General features: G+C 39.7%; 2 non-coding genes across 2 annotated transcripts; both read left to right on the forward strand.

Annotated features, from left to right (window-relative positions):
• Positions 1 to 2,099: 2,099 nt before the first annotated feature.
• LOC130971672 (small nucleolar RNA R71) lies at positions 2,100 to 2,207 on the forward strand. Its single transcript, XR_009082881.1, has one exon. It is a non-coding gene; the product is annotated as a small nucleolar RNA R71 (small nucleolar RNA).
• Positions 2,208 to 10,325: 8,118 nt separating this feature from the next.
• Positions 10,326 to 10,433, forward strand: LOC130970986 (small nucleolar RNA R71). The gene has a single exon (XR_009082227.1). It is a non-coding gene; the product is annotated as a small nucleolar RNA R71 (small nucleolar RNA).
• Positions 10,434 to 25,255: the final 14,822 nt, after the last annotated feature.

Consider the following 25,255-nt stretch of genomic DNA (forward strand, 5'->3'; position numbering starts at 1 on the left):
AATGGCATTCAAAATCACGTTTTGAGCCATTTCTGGCGTTAAACGCCGGGCTGGTGCCCATTCCTGGCGTTTAACGCCAGGTTCTTGCCCTTTTCTGGCGTTTAACGCCAGTCTGGTGCCCCTTTCTGGCGTTAAACACCCAGAATGGTGCCAGACTGGGCGTTAAACGCCCAACTGCTAGCCTCACAGGCGTTTAAACGCCAGTGAGTTCTTCCTCCAGGGTGTGCTGTTTTTCTTCCTGTTTTTCATTCTGTTTTTGCTTTTTCAATTGATTTTGTGACTTCTTATGATCATCAACCTACAAAAAACATAAAATAACAAAGAGAAATAGATAAAATATAATCATTGGGTTGCCTCCCAACAAGCGCTTCTTTAATGTCAGTAGCTTGACAGAGGGCTCTCATGGAGCCTCACAGATGATCAGAGCAATGTTGGAACCTCCCAACACCAAACTTAGAGTTTGAATGTGGGGGTTCAACACCAAACTTAGAGTTTGGTTGTGGCCTCCCAACACCAAACTTAAAGTTTGACTGTGGGGGCTCTGTTTGACTCTGATTTGAGAGAAGCTCTTCATGCTTCCTCTCCATGGTGACAGAGGGATATCCTTGAGCCTTAAACACAAAGGATTCTTCATTCACTTGAATGATCAGTTCACCTCCATCAACATCAATCACAGCCTTTGCTGTGGCTAGGAAGGGTCTGCCAAGGATGATGGATTCATCCATGCACTTCCCAGTCTCTAGGACTATGAAATTAGTAGGGATGTAATGGTCTTCAACTTTTACCAATATATCCTCTACAAGTCCATGAGCTTGTTTTCTTGAGTTGTCTGCCATCTCTAATGAGATTCTTGCAGCTTGCACCTCAAAGATCCCTAGCTTCTCCATTACAGAGAGAGGCATGAGGTTTACACTTGACCCTAAGTCACACAGAGCCTTCTTGAAGGTCATGGTGCCTATGGTACAAGGTATTGAAAACTTCCCAGGATCCTGTCTCTTTTGAGGCAGTTTCTGCCTAGACAAGTCATCCAGTTCTTTGGTGAGCAAAGGGGGTTCATCCTCCCAAGTCTCATTTCCAAATAACTTGTCATTTAGCTTCATGATTGCTCCAAGGTATTTGGCAACTTGCTCTTCAGTGACATACTCATCCTCTTCAGAGGAAGAATACTCATCAGAGCTCATGAATGGCAGAAGTAAGTCCAATGGAATCTCTATGGTCTCATTTTGAGCCTCAGATTCCCATGGTTCCTCATTGGGGAACTCATTGGAGGCCAGTGGACGTCCATTGAGGTCTTCCTCAGTGGCGTTCACTGCCTCTTCTTCCTCCCAAAATTCGGCCATGTTGATGGCTTTGCACTCTCCTTTTGGATTTTCTTCTGTATTGCTTGGGAGAGTACTAGGAGGGAGTTCAGTAATTTTCTTGCTCAGCTGTCCCACTTGTGCCTCCAAATTCCTAATGGAGGACCTTGTTTCAGTCATGAAACTTTGAGTGGTTTTGATTAGATCAGAGACCATGGTTGCTAAGTCAGAGGTATTCTGCTTAGAACTCTCTGTCTGTTGCTGAGAAGATGATGGAAAAGGCTTGCTATTGCTAAACCTGTTTCTTCCACCATTATTGTTGTTGAAACCTTGTTGAGGTCTCTGTTGATCCTTCCATGAGAAGTTTGGGTGATTTCTCCATAAAGAATTATAGGAGTTTCCCTAGGGTTCTCCCATGTAATTCACCTCTTCCATTGAAGGGTTCTCATGATCATAAGCTTCTTCCTCAGATGAAGCTTCCTTAGTACTGCTTGGTGCATTTTGCATTCCAGACAGACTTTGAGAAATCATATTGACTTGTTGAGTCAATATTTTGTTCTGAGCCAATATGGCATTCAGAGTGTCAATCTCAAGAACTCCTTTCTTCTGACTAGTCCCATTGTTCACAAGATTCCTTTCAGAAGTGTATATGAATTGGTTATTTGCAACCATTTCAATTAGCTCTTGAGCTTCTGTAGGCGTCTTCTTCAAATGAAGAGATCCTCCAGCAGAGCTATCCAAAGACATCTTGGATAGTTCAGAGAGACCATCATAGAAAATACCTATGATGCTCCATTCAGAAAGCATATCAGATGGACACTTTCTGATTAATTGTTTGTATCTTTCCCAAGCTTCATAGAGGGATTCTCCTTCCTTCTGTCTGAAGGTTTGGACTTCCACTCTAAGCTTACTCAATTTTTGAGGTGGAAAGAACTTTGCCAAGAAGGCATTGACTAACTTTTCCCAAGAGTCCAGGCTTTCTTTAGGTTGAGAGTCCAACCATGTTCTAGCTCTGTCTCTTACAGCAAAAGGAAATAGCATTAGTCTGTAGACCTCAGGGTCAACCCCATTAGTCTTGACAGTGTCACAGATTTGCAAGAATTCAGCTAAGAACTGATGAGGATCTTCCAATGAAAGTCCATGGAACTTGCAATTCTGTTGCATTAGAGAAACTAATTGAGGCTTAAGCTCAAAGTTGTTTGCTCCAATGGCAGGGATAGAGATGCTTCTCCCATAGAAGTCGGGAGTAGGTGCAGTAAAGTCACCCAGCACCTTCCTTGCATTGTTGGCATTGTTGTTGTTTTCGGCTGCCATGTGTTCTTCTTCCTTGAAGAATTCGGTCAGGTCCTCTAAAGAGAGTTGTGTTTTGGCTTCTCTTAGCTTTCGCTTCAAGGTCCTCTCAGGTTCATGGTCAGCTTCAACAAGAATGCCTTTGTCTCTGCTCCTGCTCATATGAAAGAGAAGAGAACAAGAAAATGTAGAATCCTCTATGTCACAGTATAGAGATTCCTTGAGGTGTCAGAAGAACAGAAAAATAGAAGAAAGAGGTAGAAGAATTCGAACTTAATCAGATAGAGTTCGAATTGTGCATTGAGAATGAGTGGTACTCCATAAATAGAAGGATGTGGGAAGAGGGGAAGAGAATTTTCGAAAATTAATTAAAAAGTTTTTAAAAATCATTTTGAAAAATTGATTGATAATTTTCGAAAACTCACAGTGGAAAAGGAATCAAGTGATTTTTGAAAAAGATTTTGAAATTAGAAGTCAAAAAGATTTGATTGAAAGTTATTTTGAAAAAGATGAGGTTAAGAAGATATGATTGATTTTAAAACTATGTGATTGAAAAAGAAATGATTTGAAAACAATTTTAAAAGATATGATTTTAAAAATTAATGACTTGCCTAACAAGAAAATATATGATTCAAACATTAAACCTTTCTCAACAGAAAAGGCAATATACTTGAGATGTTCAATCAAATCATTAATTGTTAGTAAGTATCTTTGAAAAAGGAAAGAAATTGATTTTGAAAACATTTGATTGAAAAGATATGATTTGAAAAAGATTTGATTTTGAAAAACTTTGAAAACTTGAAAAAAAATTGATTTGAAAACAAAATCCTCCCCCTTGTGCCATCCTGGCGTTAAACGCCCAGAATGGTATCCATTCTGGCGTTTAACGCCCAAAATGCTACCTTTTTGGGCGTTAAACGCCCAACCAGGTACCCTGGCTGGCGTTTAAACGCCAGTCTGTCCTTCTTCACTGGGCGTTTTGAACGCCCAGCTTTTTCTGTGTAATTCCTCTGCTGCATGTTCTGAATCTTCAGTTCCCTGTACTATTGACTTGAAAATAGAACCAAGATCAAATAAACAATACATGCAAGACACCAAACTTAAAATTAAACATTAGACTCAAACAAGAAACATAAAATATTTTTGGTTTTTATGATTTTGAAAATTTTTTTGTGTTTTTTCGAAAATTATATGGAAATAGAAAATAAAAGTTTCAGAATTCTTAATTTGGATTCCAGGAATCATTGCAATGTTAGTCTAAGACTCCGGTCCAGGAATTAGACATGGCTTCACAGCCAGCCAAGCTTTCAAAGAAAGCTTCGGTCCAAAACACTAGACATGGCCAATGCAAGATTGATAGGAATCAACAAGCTATTGTGATGATTAGTTGAAACCTCGGTCCAATAAGATTAGACTTGGCTTCTCAGCCAGCCAGACTTCAACAGATCATCATGAAACACTAGAATTCATTCTTAAGGACTCTGAAGAAAAAATACCTAATCTAAGCAACAAGATGAACCGTCAGTTGTCCATACACAAACAATCCCCGGCAACGGCGCCAAAAACTTGGTGCGCAAAATTGTGAACAATACTTTTCACAACTCTCATAATCCCCGGTCATGAACCCCAAAAAACTTGGTGTTCAATCCCATGGCATTACACAACTTCGCACAACTAACCAGCAAGTGCACTGGGTCGTCCAAGTAATAAACCTTACGCGAGTAAGGGTCGATCCCACGGAGATTGTTGGTATGAAGCAAGCTATGGTCACCTTGTAAATCTTAGTCAGGCAGACTCAAATGGGTATAGTGATATACGAATAAAGCATAAAGATAAAGATAGAGATACTTATGTAATTCATTGGTAGGAACTTCAGATAAGCGTATGAAGATGCCTTCCCTTCCGTCTCTCTCTGCTTTCCTACTGTCTTCATCCAATCCTTCTTACTCCTTTCCATGGCAAGCTTATGTAGGGTTTCACCGTTGTCAGTGGCTACCTCCCATCCTCTCAGTGAAAATGTTCCTATGCTCTGTCACAGCATATGGCTAATCAGCTGTCGGTTCTCGGTCAGGCCGGAATAGAATCCATTGATTCTTTTGCGTCTGTCACTAACGCCCCGCCTGCTAGGAGTTTGAAGCACGTCACAGTCATTCAATCAATGAATCCTACTCAGAATACCACAGACAAGGTTAGACCTTCCGGATTCTCTTGAATGCCGCCATCAGTTCTTGCCTATACCACGAAGACTCTGATCTCACGGAATGGATGGCTCGTTTGTCAGGCGAGCACTCGGTTGTCAGGCGATCAACCATGCATCGTGTATCAGGAATCCAAGAGATATTCACTAGAGCCTTGGTTGCTTGTAGAACAAAAGTGGTTGTCAGTCACCTTGTTCATAGGTGAGAATGATGATGAGTGTCATGGATCATCACATTCATCAAGTTGAAGAACAAGTGATATCTTGGACAAAGAACAAGCGGAATTGAATAGAAGAACAATAGTAATTGCATTAATACACGAGGTACAGCAGAGCTCCACACCTTAATCTATGGTGTGTAGAAACTCCACCGTTGAAAATACATAAGAACAAGGTCTAGGCATGGCCGTGAGGCCAGCCTCCCAATGATCTAAGAACTAGGTGTCCAAAGATGATCAAAGGATCTAAAATAATCCAAAGATTTCTAGATGAAAATACAATAGCAAAAGGTCCTACTTATAGAAAACTAGTAGCCTAAGGTTTACAAAGATGAGTAAATGACATAAAAATCCACTTCCGGGCCCACTTGGTGTGTGCTTGGGCTGAGCAATGAAGAAATTTCGTGTAGAGACTCTTTTTGGAGTTAAACGCCAGCTTTTATGCCAGTTTGGGCGTTTAACTCCCATTTAGGTGCCAGTTCCGGCGTTTAACGCTGGAATTTCTGTAGGTGACTTTGAACGCCGGTTTGGGCCATCAAATCTTGGGCAAAGTATGGACTATCATATATTGCTGGAACGCCCAGGATGTCTACTTTCCAACGCCGCTGAGAGCGCGCCAATTGGGCTTCTGTAGCTCCAGAAAATCCACTTCGAGTGCAGGGAGGTCAGAATCCAACAGCATCTGCAGTCCTTTTGAGTCTCTGGATCAGATTTTTGCTCAGATCCCTCAATTTCAGCCAGAAAATACCTGAAATCACAGAAAAACACACAAACTCATAGTAAAGTCCAGAAAAGTGAATTTTAACTAAAAACTAATAAAATATAATAAAACTAACTAAAGATACTAAAACATACTAAAAACAATGCCAAAAGGGTACAAATTATCCGCTCATCACAACACCAAACTTAATTGTTGCTTGTCCCCAAGCAACTGAAGATCAAATAAGATGAAAAGAATAGAATATGCAATGAACTCCAAAAACATCTATGAAGATCAGTATTAATTAGATGAGCGGGGCTTTTAGCTTTTTGTCTTTGAACAGTTTTGGCATCTCACTCTATCCTTTGAAATTCAAAATGATTGGCTTCTTTAGGAACTCAGAATCCAGATAGTGTTATTGATTCTCCTAGTTAAGTATGATGATTCTTGAACACAGCTACTTTTTGAGTCTTGGCCGTGGCCCAAAGCACTCTGTCTTCCAGTATTACCACCGGATACATACATGCCACAGACACATAATTGGGTGAACCTTTTCAGATTGTGACTCAGCTTTGCTAGAGTCCCCAATTAGAGGTGTCCAGGGTTCTTAAGCACACTCTTATTGCCTTGGATCACAACTTTATTTCTTTCTTTCTCTTTCTTTTTCTCTCTTTTTTTTTTCGAATTTTTTCTTTTTTTTTTCGCCTCTTTTTTTTTTTGTATTCACTGCTTTTTCTTGCTTCAAGAATCATTTTTATGATTTTTCAGATCCTCAGTAACATGTCTCCTTTTTCATCATTCTTTCAAGAGCCAACATTCATGAACCACAAATTCAAAAGACATATGCACTTTTTAAGCATACATTCAGAAGACAAAAGTAATGCCACCACATCAAAATAATTAAACTGCTATAAAATTCAAAATTCATGCAATTCTTTTTCTTTTTCAATTAAGAACAATTTTTAAGAAAGGTGATGGATTCATAGGACATTCATAACTTTAAGGCATAGACACTAAGACACTAATGATCACAAGACACAAACATAGACAAACATAAGCACTAAAATTCGAAAAACAGAAAAATAAAGAACAAGGAAATTAAGGAACGGGTCCACCTTAGTGATGGCGGCTCTTTCTTCCTCTTGAAGATCCTATGGAGTGCTTGAGCTCCTCAATGTCTTTTCCTTGTCTTTGTTGCTCCTCTCTCATGATTCTTTGATCTTCTCTAATTTCATGGAGGATGATGGAGTGTTCTTGATGCTCCACCCTTAGTTGTCCCATGTTGGAACTCAATTCTCCTAGGGAGGTGTTTAGTTGCTCCCAATAGTTTTGTGGGAAAGTGCATCCCTTGAGGCATCTCAGGGATCTCATGATGAGAGGGGTCTCTTGTGTGCTCCATCCTTTTCTTAGTGATGGGCTTATCCTCATCAATGGGGGTGTCTCCCTCTATGTCAACTCCAACTGAATAACAGAGGTGACAAATGAGATGAGGAAAGGCTAACCTTGCTAAGGTAGAGGACTTGTCCGCCACCTTATAGAGTTCTTGGGCTATAACCTCATGAACTTCCACTTCTTCTCCAATCATGATGCTATGAATCATGATGGCCCGGTCTAGAGTAACTTCGGACCGGTTGCTAGTGGGAATGATTGAGCGTTGGATGAACTCCAACCATCCTCTAGCCACGGGTTTGAGGTCATGCCTTCTCAATTGAACCGGCTTGCCTCTTGAATCTCTCTTCCATTGTGCGCCCTCTTCACATATGACTGTGAGGACTTGGTCCAACCTTTGATCAAAGTTGACCCTTCTAGTGTAAGGATGTTCATCTCCTTGCATCATGGGCAAATTGAATGCCAACCTTACACTTTCCGGACTAAAATCCAAGTATTTCCCCCGAACCATAGTAAGATAATTCTTTGGGTCCGGGTTTACACTTTGATCATGGTTCTTGGTGATCCATGCATTGGCATAGAACTCTTGAACCATTAAGATTCCGACTTGTTGAATGGGGTTGGTAAGAATTTCCCAACCTCTTCTTCGGATCTCATGTCGGATTTTCGGATATTCACCCTTTTTGAGTGAAAAGGGGATCTCGGGGATCACCTTCTTCAAGGCCACAACTTCATAGAAGTGGTCTTGATGCACCCTTGAGATGAATCTATCCATCTTCCATGGCTCGGAGGTAGAAGCTTTTGCCTTCCCTTTCCTCTTTCTAGAGGTTTCTCCGGCCTTGGATGCCATAAATGGTTATGGAAAAACAAAAAGCAATGCTTTTACCACACCAAACTTAAAAGATTTGCTCGTCCTCGAGCAAAAGAAGAAAGAAGAGAGTAGAAGAAGAAGAAATGAGGAAGAAGGGAGGGGATTATGTATTCGGCCAAAGAGGGGGAGAAGTGGGGTTTTAGGTTGTGTGAAAATGAAGGGGTGAAGAAGGGTTTATATAGGAGAGGGGGGAGATGGGGTTTGTGGGGGTCCTGTGGGGTCCACAGATCCTATGGTGTCAAGGAAAAGTCATCCCTGCACCAAATGGCATTCAAAATCACGTTTTGAGCCATTTCTGGCGTTAAACGCCGGGCTGGTGCCCATTCCTAGCGTTTAACGCCAGGTTCTTGCCCTTTTCTGGCGTTTAACGCCAGTCTGGTGCCCCATTCTGGCGTTAAACGCCCAGAATGGTGTCAGACTGGGCGTTAAACGCCCAACTGCTAGCCTCACAGGCGTTTAAACGCCAGTGAGTTCTTCCTCCAGGGTGTGCTGTTTTTCTTCCTGTTTTTCATTCTGTTTTTGCTTTTTCAATTGATTTTGTGACTTCTTATGATCATCAACCTACAAAAAACATAAAATAACAAAGAGAAATAGATAAAATATAATCATTGGGTTGCCTCCCAACAAGCGCTTCTTTAATGTCAATAGCTTGACAGAGGGCTCTCATGGAGCCTCACAGATGATCAGAGCAATGTTGGAACCTCCCAACACCAAACTTAGAGTTTGAATGTGGGGGTTCAACACCAAACTTAGAGTTTGGTTGTGGCCTCCCAACACCAAACTTAGAGTTTGACTGTGGGGGCTCTGTTTGACTCTGATTTGAGAGAAGCTCTTCATGCTTCCTCTCCATGGTGACAGAGGGATATCCTTGAGCCTTAAACACAAAGGATTCTTCATTCACTTGAATGATCAGTTCACCTCCATCAACATCAATCACAGCCTTTGCTGTAGCTAGGAAGGGTCTGCCAAGGATGATGGATTCATCCATGCACTTCCCAGTCTCTAGGACTATGAAATCAGTAGGGATGTAATGGTCTTCAACTTTTACCAATACATCCTCTACAAGTCCATGAGCTTGTTTTCTTGAGTTGTCTGCCATCTCTAATGAGATTCTAGCAGCTTGCACCTCAAAGATCCCTAGCTTCTCCATTACAGAGAGAGGCATGAGGTTTACACTTGACCCTAAGTCACACAGAGCCTTCTTGAAGGTCATGGTGCCTATGGTACAAGGTATTGAAAACTTCCCAGGATCCTGTCTCTTTTGAGGCAGTTTCTGCCTAGACAAGTCATCCAGTTCTTTGGTGAGCAAAGGGGGTTCATCCTCCCAAGTCTCATTTCCAAATAACTTGTCATTTAGCTTCATGATTGCTCCAAGGTATTTGGCAACTTGCTCTTCAGTGACATACTCATCCTCTTCAGAGGAAGAATACTCATCAGAGCTCATGAATGGCAGAAGTAAGTCCAATGGAATCTCTATGGTCTCATTTTGAGCCTCAGATTCCCATGGTTCCTCATTGGGGAACTCATTGGAGGCCAGTGGACGTCCATTGAGGTCTTCCTCAGTGGCGTTCACTGCCTCTTCTTCCTCCCAAAATTCGGCCATGTTGATGGCTTTGCACTCTCCTTTTGGATTTTCTTCTATATTGCTTGGGAGAGTACTAGGAGGGAGTTCAGTAATTTTCTTGCTCAGCTGTCCCACTTGTGCCTCCAAATTCCTAATGGAGGACCTTGTTTCAGTCATGAAACTTTGAGTGGTTTTGATTAGATCAGAGACCATGGTTGCTAAGTCAGAGGTATTCTGCTTAGAACTCACTGTCTGTTGCTGAGAAGATGATGGAAAAGGCTTGCTATTGCTAAACCTGTTTCTTCCACCATTATTGTTGTTGAAACCTTGTTGAGGTCTCTGTTGATCCTTCCATGAGAAGTTTGGGTGATTTCTCCATAAAGAATTATAGGAGTTTCCCTAGGGTTCTCCCATGTAATTCACCTCTTCCATTGAAGGGTTCTCAGGATCATAAGCTTCTTCCTCAGATGAAGCTTCCTTAGTACTGCTTGGTGCATTTTGCATTCCAGACAGACTTTGAGAAATCATATTGACTTGTTGAGTCAATATTTTGTTCTGAGCCAATATGGCATTCAGAGTGTCAATCTAAAGAACTCCTTTCTTCTGACTAGTCCCATTGTTCACAGGATTCCTTTCAGAAGTGTATATGAATTGGTTATTTGCAACCATTTCAATTAGCTCTTGAGCTTCTGTAGGCGTCTTCTTCAAATGAAGAGATCCTCCAGCAGAGCTATCCAAAGACATCTTGGATAGTTCAGAGAGACCATCATAGAAAATACCTATGATGCTCCATTCAGAAAGCATATCAGATGGACACTTTCTGATTAATTGTTTGTATCTTTCCCAAGCTTCATAGAGGGATTCTCCTTCCTTCTGTCTGAAGGTTTGGACTTCCATTCTAAGCTTACTCAATTTTTGAGGTGGAAAGAACTTTGCCAAGAAGGCATTGACTAGCTTTTCCCAAGAGTCCAGGCTTTCTTTAGGTTGAGAGTCCAACCATGTTCTAGCTCTGTCTCTTACAGCAAAAGGAAATAGCATTAGTCTGTAGACCTCAGGGTCAACCCCATTAGTCTTGACAGTGTCACAGATTTGCAAGAATTCAGCTAAGAACTGATGAGGATCTTCCAATGGAAGTCCATGGAACTTGCAATTCTGTTGCATTAGAGAAACTAATTGAGGCTTAAGCTCAAAGTTGTTTGCTCCAATGGCAGGGATAGAGATGCTTCTCCCATAGAAGTCGGGAGTAGGTGCAGTAAAGTCACCCAGCACCTTCCTTGCATTGTTGGCATTGTTGTTGTTTTCGGCTGCCATGTGTTCTTCTTCCTTGAAGAATTCGGTCAGGTCCTCTAAAGAGAGTTGTGCTTTGGCTTCTCTTAGCTTTCGCTTCAAGGTCCTCTCAGGTTCAGGGTCAGCTTCAACAAGAATGCCTTTGTCTCTGCTCCTGCTCATATGAAAGAGAAGAGAACAAGAAAATGTGGAATCCTCTATGTCACAGTATAGAGATTCCTTGAGGTGTCAGAAGAACAGAAAAATAGAAGAAAGAGGTAGAAGAATTCGAACTTAATCAGATAGAGTTCGAATTGTGCATTGAGAAGGAGTGGTACTCCATAAATAGAAGGATGTGGGAAGAGGGGAAGAGAATTTTCGAAAATTAATTAAAAAGTTTTTAAAAATCATTTTGAAAAATTGATTGATAATTTTCGAAAACTCACAGTGGAAAAGGAATCAAGTGATTTTTGAAAAAGATTTTGAAATTAGAAGTCAAAAAGATTTGATTGAAAGTTATTTTGAAAAAGATGAGGTTAAGAAGATATGATTGATTTTAAAACTATGTGATTGAAAAAAAAATGATTTGAAAACAATTTTGAAAGATATGATTTTAAAAATTAATGACTTGCCTAACAAGAAAAGATATGATTCAAACATTAAACCTTTCTCAACAGAAAAGGCAATATACTTGAGATGTTCAATCAAATCATTAATTGTTAGTAAGTATCTTTGAAAAAGGAAAGAAATTGATTTTGAAAACATTTGATTGAAAAGATATGATTTGAAAAAGATTTGATTTTGAAAAACTTTGAAAACTTGAAAAAAAATTGATTTGAAAACAAAATCCTCCCTCTTGTGCCATCCTGGCGTTAAACGCCCAGAATGGTATCCATTCTGGCGTTTAACGCCCAAAATGCTACCTTTTTGGGCGTTAAACGCCCAACAAGGTACCCTGGCTGGCGTTTAAACGCCAGTCTGTCCTTCTTCACTGGGCGTTTTGAACGCCCAGCTTTTTCTGTGTAATTCCTCTGCTGCATGTTCTGAATCTTCAGTTCCCTGTACTATTGACTTGAAAATAGAACCAAGATCAAATAAACAATACATGCAAGACACCAAACTTAAATTAAACATTAGACTCAAACAAGAAACATAAAATATTTTTGGTTTTTATGATTTTGAAAATTTTTTTGTGTTTTTTCGAAAATTATATGGAAATAGAAAATAAAAGTTTCAGAATTCTTAATTTGGATTCCAGGAATCATTGCAATGTTAGTCTAAGACTCCGGTCCAGGAATTAGACATGGCTTCACAGCCAGCCAAGCTTTCAAAGAAAGCTTCGGTCCAAAACACTAGACATGGCCAATGGCCAGCCAAGCCTTAGCAGATCATTGCTCCAATAGCAAGATTGATAGGAATCAACAAGCTATTGTGATGATTAGTTGAAACCTCGGTCCAATAAGATTAGACATGGCTTCTCAGCCAGCCAGACTTCAACAGATCATCATGAAACACTAGAATTCATTCTTAAGGACTCTGAAGAAAAAATACATAATCTAAGCAACAAGATGAACCGTCAGTTGTCCATACACAAACAATCCCCGGCAACGGCGCCAAAAACTTGGTGCGCGAAATTGTGAACAATACTTTTCACAACTCTCATAATCCCCGGTCATGAACCCCAAAAAACTTGGTGTTCAATCCCATGGCATTACACAACTTCTCACAACTAACCAGCAAGTGCACTGGGTCGTCCAAGTAATAAACCTTACGCGAGTAAGGGTCGATCCCACGGAGATTGTTGGTATGAAGCAAGCTATGGTCACCTTGTAAATCTTAGTCAGGCAGACTCAAATGGGTATAGTGATATACGAATAAAGCATAAAGATAAAGATAGAGATACTTATGTAATTCATTGGTAGGAACTTCAGATAAGCGTATGAAGATGCCTTCCCTTCCGTCTCTCTCTGCTTTCCTACTGTCTTCATCCAATCCTTCTTACTCCTTTCCATGGCAAGCTTATGTAGGGTTTCACCGTTGTCAGTGGCTACCTCCCATCCTCTCAGTGAAAATGTTCCTATGCTCTGTCACAGCATATGGCTAATCAGCTGTCGGTTCTCGGTCAGGCCGGAATAGAATCCATTGATTCTTTTGCGTCTGTCACTAACGCCCCGCCTGCTAGGAGTTTGAAGCACGTCACAGTCATTCAATCATTGAATCCTACTCAGAATACCACAGACAAGGTTAGACCTTCCGGATTCTCTTGAATGCCGCCATCAGTTCTTGCCTATACCACAAAGACTCTGATCTCACGGAATGACTGGCTCGTTTGTCAGGCGAGCACTCGGTTGTCAGGCGATCAACCATGCATCGTGTATCAGGAATCCAAGAGATATTCACTAGAGCCTTGGTTGCTTGTAGAACAAAAGTGGTTGTCAGTCACCTTGTTCATAGGTGAGAATGATGATGAGTGTCACGGATCATCACATTCATCAAGTTGAAGAACAAGTGATATCTTGGACAAAGAACAAGCGGAATTGAATAGAAGAACAATAGTAATTGCATTAATACTCGAGGTACAGCAGAGCTCCACACCTTAATCTTTGGTGTGTAGAAACTCCACCGTTGAAAATACATAAGAACAAGGTCTAGGCATGGCCGTGAGGCCAACCTCCCAATGATCTAAGAACTAGGTGTCCAAAGATGATCAAAGGATCTAAAATAATCCAAAGATTTCTAGATGAAAATACAATAGCAAAAGGTCCTACTTATAGAAAACTAATAGCCTAAGGTTTACAAAGATGAGTAAATGACATAAAAATCCACTTCCGGGCCCACTTGGTGTGTGCTTGGGCTGAGCAATGAAGAAATTTCGTGTAGAGACTCTTCTTGGAGTTAAACGCCAGCTTTTATGCCAGTTTGGGCGTTTAACTCCCATTTAGGTGCCAGTTCCGGCGTTTAACGCTGGAATTTCTGTAGGTGACTTTGAACGCCGGTTTGGGCCATCAAATCTTGGGCAAAGTATAGACTATCGTATATTGCTGGAAAGCCCAGGATGTCTAGTTTCCAACGCCGTTGAGAGCGCGCCAATTGGGCTTCTGTAGCTCTAGAAAATCCACTTCGAGTGCAGGGAGGTCAGAATCCAACAGCATCTGCAGTCCTTTTGAGTCTCTGGATCAGATTTTTGCTCAGATCCCTCAATTTCAGCCAGAAAATACCTGTAATCACAGAAAAACACACAAACTCATAGTAAAGTCCAGAAAAGTGAATTTTAACTAAAAACTAATAAAAATATAATAAAAACTAACTAAAAGATACTAAAAACATACTAAAAACAATGCCAAAAAGGGTACAAATTATCCGCTCATCAATAGCATAGTATATAACATGATGCAACTTGTCTTTCTTTTGCCCCAATACAGCACCAATTGCAAAGTCACTTGCATCACACATAAGTTCAAAAGGCAATCCCCAGTATGGGGGTGTGATGATTGGTGCTGTAGTGAGTTTTCTTTTTAAAGTTTCAAAGGCATGCTTGCAATTGTCATCAAAGATGAAAGGATTATCAATCACTAGTAGTTTGCTTAGTGGTTTTGCTATTTTTGAAAAAGCTTTGATGAATCTTCTGTAAAAACCAGCATGTCCAAGGAAACTTCTTACTGCTTTCACATTAATAGGCATAGGAAGCTTTTCAATGATTTCTATTTTTGCTTTGTCAACTTCTATACCTTTACTTGAAACCTTATGCCCAAGAACTATCCCTTTAGGAACCATGAAATGGCATTTCTCCCAATTCAATACTAGATTAGTTTCTTGGCATCTTTTTGAAACAAAAGTTAAATGATGCAAGCAAGTGTTAAATGAATTGCCAAAAACAGAAAAATCATCCATGAAAACTTCTAAGAACTTCTTCACCATGTCAAAAAATATAGAAAGCATACACCTTTGAAAAGTTGCAGGAGCATTGCACAGCCCAAAGGGCATCCTTCTGTAAGCAAAGACTCCAAATGGACAGGTGAATGAAGTCTTTTCTTGATTATTGGGATCCACCACTATTTGATTGTACCCAGAATACCCATCCAAGAAGCAATAATATGCATGGCCATCTAATCTTTCCAACATCTAGTCGATGAATGGGAGAGGAAAATGATATTTTCTTGTAGTATCATTCAGTCTTCTATAATCTATGCACATCCTCCACCCAGTCACTGTCCTTGTGGGGATTAATTCGTTCTTCTCATTGGAAATGACTGTCATTCCTTAACGAACAGATTTCTTGCGTGGTCTAGAGTTTCACAAATAAATTCTCGTTGAAAGTATAGCTTCTAAACCAATAAAGAATCCTTTCGTGCAAAAGTTTTGGTTGTCACAAGTAACAAACCCCTGATAAAATTGATAACTGAAGTATTTAAACCTCGAGTTATCTCTCAAAGGAATTGCAGGGAAGTGTTCTTGTTATTAGTTATGTAAAGGTATATTTTGGGGTTTTTAAGATAAGAAGCAAGAATAGTAAATGGCAAAAGGAATAAACTAATAACTAGAGAAGCTCTTGGCAAGGAAAAGATTAATCGGAAGTTCTATCCTTGTTGGATTTTCCAAGATTGATAATAATAGGTTGTTGTTTCTACTTAGTTATCCTTTATCGTATAAAGAAAAGTTAAGTTGAGAGCCAACTTCTATTCACAAGTCCTAACCCTTTTCCCTGGAAAGGATTAGGTTAGAGACTAGAAAGCCAGCCAACAACTTCCGATTACCTATTAACTCTTGAGTCTTCCAACTCAAGGGTCTCCAAATATTAATCAACTTCAAAGCCAAAAGGAGAGGAATCTAAATTAAATTGAAAGCATCAATAATATAAATTGAAGAAAGTAATCATAAATCTGAAATACCTCAATTTGCATTAAATATAAAATCAAATTTAACATGAAAATTCATAAATTAAAGTAATAGAATAAATAGAAGTAAAAGAGAAACTAAATTAAAGGAACATTGAACCTGGAATTAGGAAGAAATAAACCTAAAACTAATAGAAATCCTAAATCCTAAAACCTAGAGAGAGGAGAGAACCTCTCTCTCTAGAATCCACATCTAAAACCTAAATTTGTGTGAATGAAAAGTGTATGATTGAATGATTTCCTTACTCTGCAGCTTCTATTCTGTGTTTTATGGGCCGTAAACTGGGTCAAAAACAGCCCAGAAATTGCCCCCAGCGATTTCTGATACTATTGTACGTCGCGCATGTCACGCGTACGCGTCACTCACGCATGCGCGTTGTTTGGCGATTTTCCTTGTCATGCGCACTGGTGCACGAAATTGTGATCATCAATGGCGCCATCAACATGGTACGCTCAATTGCAATCTCAACTCTTTATCACAACTTCGCACAACTAACCAGCAAGTGCATTGGGTCGTCCAAGTAATAAACCTTACGTGAGTAAGGGTCGATCCTACGGAGATTGTTGGTATGAAGCAAGCTATGGTCATCTTGTAAATCTCAGTCAGGCAGATTCAAATGGTTATGGACGGTTAATGATTAAAAGATAAATAAAACATAAAATAAAGATAGAGATACTTATGTAATTCATTGGTGAGAATTTCAGATAAGCGTATGGAGATGCTTTGTCCCTTCCATCTCTCTGCTTTCCTACTATCTTCATCCAATCCTTCTTACTCCTTTCCATGGTAAGCTGTATGTTGGGCATCACCGTTGTCAATGGCTACAGTCCCGTCCTCTCAGTGAAAATGTTCAACGCGCTGTCACAGCACGGCTATTCATCTGTCGGTTCTCGATCATGTCAGAATAGAATCCAGTGATTCTTTTGCGTCTGTCACTAACGCCCCACAATCGTGAGTTTGAAGCTCGTCACAGTCATTCAATCCCAGAATCCTACTCAGAATACCACAGACAAGGTTTAGACCTTTCGGATTCTCAAGAATGGCCGCCAATGGATTCTAGCTTATACCATGAAGATTCTAATTAATGAATCCAAGAGATATCCACTCAAGCCTTGTTTGCATGTAGAAAGGAAGTGGTTGTCAGGCACGTGTTCATAAGTGAGAATGATAATGAGCATCACATAATCATCACATTCATCAAGTTCTTGAGTGCGAATGAATATCTTAGAACAAGAATAAGCTGAATTGAATGGAAAATAGTAGTAATTGCATTGATACTCGAGGTACAACAGAGCTCCACACCTAAATCTATGGTGTGTAGAAACTCTACCGTTGAAAATACATAAGAACAAGGTCTAGGCATGGCCGAGAGGCCAGCCCCCATGATCTAAGAACTATACATCCAAAGATGATCTGAAGATCTAAAGTGATCCAAAGATGAAAATACAATAGCAAAAGGTCCTATTTATAGAGAACTAGTAGCTTAAGGTTTACAAAAAATGAGTAAATGACGTAAAAATCCACTTCCGGGCCCACTTGGTGTGTGCTTGGGCTTAGCATTGAAGCTTTCATGAGTAGAGACTTTTCTTGGAGTTAAACGCCAGCTATTGTGCCAGTTTGGGCGTTTAACTCCCACTTTTGTGCCAGTTCCGGCGTTTAACGCCGGGAATTCTAAAGCCAACTTGGAACGCCTGTTTGGGCCATCAAATCTCGGGGAAAGTATGGACTATTATATATTTCTGGAAAGCCCTGGATGTCTACTTTCCAACGCAATTGAGAACGCGCCAATTGGATATCTGTAGCTCCAGAAAATCCACTTCGAATGCAGGGAGGTGAGAATCTAACAGCATCTGTAGCCCTTTTCAGCCTCTGAATCAGATTTTTTCTCAAGTCCCTCAATTTCAGCCAGAAAATATCTGAAATCACAGAAAAACACAAAAACTCATAGTAAAGTCTAGAAAAGTGAATTTTAAATAAAAACTAATAAAAATATAACAAAAACTAGCTAAAATATACTAAAAACATACTAAAAACAATGCCAAAAAGCGTATAAATTATCCGCTCATCACAACACCAAACTTAAATTATTGCTTATCCCCAAGCAACTGAAAATCTAATAGGATAAAAAGAAGAGAATATACTATAAACTCCGAACTATCAATGAAACTTAGCTCCAATTAGATGAGCGGGACTTGTAGCTTTTTGCCTCTGAACAGTTTTGACATCTCACTTTATCCTTTGAGGTTCAGAATGATTGGCATCTATAGGAACTCAGAATTCAGATAGTGTTATTGATTCTCCTAGTATAGTATGTTGATTCTTGAGCACAGCTACTTTATGGGTCTTGGCCGTGGCCCAAAGCACTCTGTTTTCCAGTATTACCACCGGATACATCCATGCCACAGACACATAACTGGGTGAACCTTTTCAGATTGTGACTCACCTTTGCTAGAGTCCCCAATTAGAGGTGTCAAGGGTTCTTAAGCACACTCTTTTTGCTTTGGATCATGACTTTAACCACTCAGTCTCAAGTTTTCACTTGACACCTTCACGCCACAAGCACATGGTTAGGGACAGCTTGGTTTAGCCGCTTAGGCCAGGATGTTATTCCTGTAGACCCTCCTATCCACTGATGCTCAAAGCCTTGGATCCTTTTTATTATCCTTTCCTTTTGATTTAAAGGGCTATTGGGTTTTTTTGCTTGCTCTCTCTTTTTTTTTTGAATTCACTATTTTTTCTTGCTTCAAGAATCATTTTTATGATTTCTCAGATCCTCAGTAACATGTCTCCTTTTTCATCATTCTTTCAAGAGCCAACAATTTTAACATTCATGAACAATAAATTCAAAAGACATATGCACTATTCAAGCATACATTCAAAAATCAAAGGTATTGCTACCACATCAAAATAATTGAACTAGTTTTAAGGATGAATTCGAAATCATGTATTTCTTGTTCTTTTGTAATAAAAACATTTTTCATTTAAGAAAGGTGATGGATTCATAGGACATTCATAACTTTAAGGCATAGACACTAAGAAACTAATGATCATGTAATAAGACATAAACATAAATAAAACATAAAGCGTAATTTTTTTTGAAAAACAGAAAAATAAAGAACAAGGAGATTAAAGAACGGGTCCACCTTAGTGATGGCGGCTTATTCTTCCTCTTTAAGATCTTATGGAGTGCTTGAGCTCCTCAATGTCTCTTCCTTGCGTTTGTTGCTCCTCTCTCATGGTTCATTGATCTTCTCTAATTTCATGGAGGAGGATGGAATGTTTTTGGTGCTCCACCCTTAGTTGTCCCATGTTGGAACTCAATTCTCCTAGGGAGGTTTTGATTTGCTCCCAATAGTTTTGTGGAGGAAAGTGCATCCCTTGAGGCATCTTAGGGATTTCATGATGAGGAATTTCCTCATGTCCATGAGTGGGATCTCTTGTTTGCTCCATCCTCTTCTTAGTGATGGGCTTGTCCTCATCAATGAGGATGTCTCCCTCTATGTTAATTCCAACTGAATTACAAAGGTGACAAATGAGATGAGGGAAGGCTAACTTTGCCAAGGTAGAGGACTTGTCCGCCACCTTATAAAGTTCTTGGGATATAACCTTATGAACTTCCACTTCCTCTCTAATCATGATGCTATGAATCATGATAGCCCAGTCTATAGTAGCTTCGGACCGGTTGCTAGTAGGAATGATTGAGCATTGGATAAACTCCAACCATCCCCTAACCGCGGGCTTGAGGTCATTCCTTCTCAGTTGAACCGGCTTTCCTCTTGAATCTCTCTTCCATTGAGTGCCCTCTTCACAAATGTCTATGAGGACTTGGTCCAACCTTTGATCAAAGTTGACCCTTCTAGTATAGGGGTGTTCATCTCCTTGTATCATGGGCAAGTTGAATGCCAACCTTACATTTTCTGGACTAAAATCTAAGCATTTCCACCGAACCATTGTAAGCCAATTCTTTGGGTCCGGGTTCACACTTTGATCATGGTTCTTGGTGATTCATGCATTGGCATAGAACTCTTGAACCATTAAGATTCCGACTTGTTGAATGGGGTTGGTAAGAACTTCCCAACCTCTTCTTTGGATCTCATGTCGGATCTCCAGATATTCACTCTTTTTTAGTTTGAAAGGGACCTCGGGGATCACCTTCTTCATGGCCACAACTTCATAGAAGTGGTCTTGATGCACTCTTGAGATGAATCTCTCCATCTCCCATGACTCGGAGGTGGAAGCTTTTGCCTTCCCTTTCCTCTTTCTAGAGGTTTCTCCGGCCTTAGGTGCCATAAATGGTTATGGAAAAACAAAAAGCAACGCTTTTACCACACCAAACTTAGAAAGTTTGCTCGTCCTCGAGCAAAAGGGGAAAGAAAATAGTAGAAGAAGAAGAAATAGAGGAGATGGAGGGGCCTTTGTGGTTCGGCTGAGGGGGAGAAGTAGTGTTTAGGTTGTGTGAAAATGAAGGAGTGAAGTAGGGTTTATATAGGGGTGGAGAGAGGGGTAGGGTTCGGCCATTATGGGTGGATTTGGGAGGGAAAGTGGTTTGAATTTGGATGGTGGGGTAGGTGGGGTTTTATGAAGGATGGATGTCAGTGGTGAAGAGAATGGTGGGATTGGATAGGTGAGGGATTTTTTTGGGGAAGAGGTATTGAGGTGATTGGTGAATGGGTGAAGAAGAGAGAGAGTGGTGGTGTAGGTGGGGATCCTGTGGGATCCACATATCCTGAGGTGTCAAGGATAGCTCATCCCTGCACCAAGTGGCATGTAAAACGCTCTTTCTACCAATCCTGGCATTAAATGCCAGGCTGCTGCCCTTTTCTGGCATTAAACGCCAGTCTGGTGCCCCTTTCTGGCGTTAAACGCCCATAATGGTGCCAGACTGGGCGTTAAACGCCCATTTGCTGCCCTTACTGGCGTTTAAACGCCAGCAAGCTTTTCCTCCAGGGTGTGCTATTTTTCTTTCTGTTTTTCATTCTGTTTTTTGCTTTTTCAATTATTTTTGTGACTTCACATGATCATCAACCTATAGAAAACATAAAATAACAATGGAAAATAGATAAATATAACATTGGGTTGCCTCCCAACAAGCGCTTCTTTAATGTCAGTAGCTTGACAGTGGGCCCTCATGGAGCCTCACAGATGTTCAGAGTAATGTTAGAACCTCCCAACACCAAACTTAGAGTTTGAATGTGGGAGTTCAACACCAAACTTAGAATTTGGTTGTGGCCTCCCAACACCAAACTTAGAGTTTGACTGTGGGGGCTTTGTTTGACTCTGTTTTGAGAAAAGCTCTTCATGCTTCCTCTCCATGGTTACAGAGGGATATCCTTGAGCCTTAAATATAAAGGATTCTTCATTCACTTGAATGATCAATTCTCCTCTATCAACATCAATCAAAGCCTTTGCTGTGGCTAGGAAGGGTCTGCCAAGGATGATGGATTCATCCATGCACTTCCCAGTCTCTAGGACTATGAAATCAGCAGGGATGTAATGGTCTTCAACCTTTTCCATAACATCCTCTACAAGTCCATAAGCTTGTTTTCTTGAATTGTCTACCATCTCTAGTGAGATTCTTGCAGCTTGTACCTTAAAGATCCCTAGCTTCTCCATTACAGAGAGAGGCATGAGGTTTATGCTTGACCCTAGGTCACACAGAGCCTTCTCGAAGGTTATGGTGCCTAATGTACAAGGTATTGAGAACTTTCCAGGGTCCTGTCTCTTTTGAGGTAATCTCTGCCTAGTCAAGTCATCCAGTTCTTTGGTGAGCAAAGGGGGTTCGTCCTCCCAAGTCTCATTTCCAAATAACTTGTCATTTAGCTTCATGATTGCTCCAAGGTACTTAGCAACTTGCTCTTCAGTGACATCTTCGTCCTCTTTAGAGGAAGAATACTCATCAGAGCTCATGAATGGTAGAAGTAAATTCAATGGAATATCTATGGTCTCAGTGTGAGCCTCAGATTCCCATGGTTCGTCATTAGGGAACTCATTGGAGGCCAGTGGACGTCCATTGAGGTCTTCCTCAGTGGCGATCACTACCTCTTCCTTCTCTCCAAATTTGGCCATGTTGATGGCCTTACACTCTCCTTTTGAATTCTCTTCTGTGTTGCTTGGAAGAGTACTAGGAGGGTGTTCAGTAACTTTCTTACTCAACTGACCCACTTGTGCCTCCAAGTTTCTAATGGAGGACCTTGTTTCAGTCATGAAACTTTGAGTGGTTTTGATTAGATCAGAGACCATGGTTGCTAAGTCAGAGTGGCTCTTCTTAGAATTCTCTGTCTGTTACTGAGAAGATGATGGAAAAGGTTTGCCATTGCTAAACCTGTTTCTTCCACTATTATTGTTGTTGAAACCTTGTTGAGATCTCTGTTGATCCTTCCATGAGAGATTTGGATGATTTCTCCATGAAGGATTATAGGTGTTTCCATAGGGTTCTCCTATGTAATTCACCTCTTCCATTTATGGGTTCTCAAGATCATAAGCTTCTTCTTCAGATGAAGCTTCCTTAGTACTGCTTGGTGCAGCTTGCATTCCAGACAGACTTTGAGAAATTATATTGACTTGCTGAGTCAATATTTTATTCTGAGCCAATATGGCATTCAGAGTATCAATCTCAAGAACTCCTTTCTTCTGATTCGTCCCATTGTTCACATGATTCCTTTCAGAAGTGTACATGAATTGGTTATTTGCAACCATTTCGATGAGTTCTTGAGCTTCTGCAGACGTCTTCTTCAGTTGAAGAGATCCTCCAGCAGAGCTGTCCAATGACATCTTGGACAGTTCAGACAGACTATCATAGAAGATACCTATGATGCTCCATTCAGAAAGCATGTCAGAAGGACACTTTCTAATCAATTTTTTGTATCTTTTCCAAGCTTCATAGAGGGATTTACCTTCCTTTTGTCTGAAGGTTTGGACTTCCACTCTAAGCTTACTCAATTTTTGAGGTGGAAAGAACTTTGCCAAGAAGGCATTGACTAGCTTTTCCCAAGAGTTCAGGCTTTCTTTAGGTTGTGAGTCCAACCATATCCTAGCTTTGTCTCTTACAGCAAAAGGGAATAGCATAAGTCTGTAGACCTCAAGGTCAACCCCATTGATCTTGACAGTGTCACAGATTTGCAGGAATTCAGCTAAAAACTGATGAGGATCTTCCAGTGAAAGTCCATGGAACTTGCAATTCTGTTGCATTAGAGAAACTAATTGGGCTTAAGCTCAAAGTTGTTTTCTCCAATGGCAGGGATAGAGATGCTTCTCCCATAGAAGTCGGGAGTATGTGCAGTAAAGTCACCAAGCACTTTCGTTACACTGTTGGCATTGTTGTTGTTTTCGGCTACCATGTCTTCTTCTTGTTTGAAGATTTCTGTTAGGTCCTCTACAGAGAGTAGTGCTTTAGCTTCTCTTAACTTTCGCTTCAAGGTTCTTTCAGGTTCAGGGTCAGCCTCAACAAGAATGCTTTTGTCTTTGCTCTTGCTCATATGAAAGAGAAGAGAACAAGAAAATATGGAATCCTCTATGTCACAGTATAGAGATTCCTTGAGATGTCAGAGGAAAAGAAGAATAGAAGGAGGAGGTAGAAGAAGAAGAATTCGAACTTATCAAGAGAGATAGAGTTCGAATTGTTGATAGTGAAGGAGTGTTAGTCCTTAAATAGAAGGATGTGAGAAGAGGGGAAGAATTTTCGAAAATAAAGTAAAAGATTTTAAAATAATTAAAAGAAATTTTGAAAATTTGGTGAATGATTTTCGAAAATTAGAGTTGGGAAAGAAATAAAATGATTTTGAAAAAGATTTTGAAATTAGAAATCAAAAAGATATGATTGAAAACTATTTTGAAAAAGATGTGATTAAGAAGATATGATTGAAAAGTTATGGTTTTAAAAAGATATGATTGAAAAACAATTAAAAAGATTTTATTTTTAAAATTAATGACTTGACTAATAAGAAATTTAAAAGATATGATTCAAACATTAAACCTTTCTTAACAGAAAAGGCAACATACTTGAAATGTTGAATCAAATCATTAATTGTAGGCAAGTATTTTTGAGAATAGAAAGAAATTGATTTTGAAAATATATGATTGAAAAGATATGGTTTGAAAAAGATTTGATTTTGAAAAAATTATGAAAACTTGAAAAAAAATTTAAATTAAAAACAAAATCTTCCCTCTTGCATCATCCTGGCGTTAAACGCCCAGAATGGTATCCATTCTAGTGTTTAACACCCAAAATGCTACCCTTTTGGGCATTAAACGCCAGTTTTCCTTCTTCACTGGGCATTTTGAACGCCCAGCTTTTTCTGTGTAATTCCTCTGCTGCATGTTCTGAATCTTCAATTCTCTGTATTATTGACTTGAAAAGACACAAATTAAAAAAAAAATTTTGAATTTTTAATGATGAGGAATAATCAAAATGAAACTAAGATCAAATAAACAATGCATGCAAGACACCAAACTTAGAAGTTTGTATACTATTGACACTAACAAATTGAGAATGCATATGAGAAACAACAAAACACTCAAAACAAGAGAATTTAAAGATCAGAGCAAGAAAATCATCAAGAACAACTTGAAGATCAATGAAGAACATAATGCATGTAATTTTTGAAAATTAGAAGAATAAAGACATCAATTGACACCAAACTTAAAATTAGACACTAGACTCAAACAAGAAACATAAAAATATTTTTGATTTTAAGATTTTATTAATTTTTTTTTTGTATTTTTCGAAAATTGAGTGGAAAAGAAAATAAGGATATCAAAATTCTTAATAAGAATTTCCAGGAATCATGCAATGTTAGTCTAAAGCTTTAATCTAAAAAGATTAGACATGGCTAGCCAAGCTTCAGCAGGACATTACATTCAAGAGCTAAATTGATGAGAATCAATCAGCTTTGGTGATGATGAAAACATCATCTGAAACTCTAGAATTCATTCTTAAGAACTCTGAAGAACAAAATAAAATAAAATTACCTAATCTAAGCAACAAGATGAACCGTCAGTTGTTCAAACTCGAACAATTCCCGGCAACGGCGCCAAAAACTTGGTGCACGAAATTGTGATCATCAATGGCACCATCAACATGGTACGCTCAATTGCAATCTCAACTCTTTATCACAACTTCGCACAACTAACCAGCAAGTGCACTGGGTCGTCCAAGTAATAAACCTTACGCGAGTAAGGGTCGATCCCACGGAGATTGTTGGTATGAAGCAAGCTATGGTCATCTTGTAAATCTCAGTCAGGCAGATTCAAATGGTTATGGAGGGTTAATGATTAAAAGATAAATAAAACATAAAATAAAGATAGAGATACTTATGTAATTCATTGGTGAGAATTTCAGATAAGCGTATGGAGATGCTTTGTCCCTTCCGTCTCTCTGATTTCCTACTATCTTCATCCAATCATTCTTACTCCTTTCCATGGCAAGCTGTATGTTGGGCATCACCGTTGTCAATGGCTACAGTCCCGTCCTCTCAGTGAAAATGTTCAACGCGCTCTATCACAGCACGGCTATTCATCTGTCGGTTCTCGATCATGTCGGAATAGAATCCAGTGATTCTTTTGCGTCT

Source organism: Arachis stenosperma, chromosome 3 (genome assembly GCF_014773155.1).
Source record: "Arachis stenosperma cultivar V10309 chromosome 3, arast.V10309.gnm1.PFL2, whole genome shotgun sequence".
Lineage (NCBI taxonomy): Eukaryota > Viridiplantae > Streptophyta > Magnoliopsida > Fabales > Fabaceae > Arachis > Arachis stenosperma.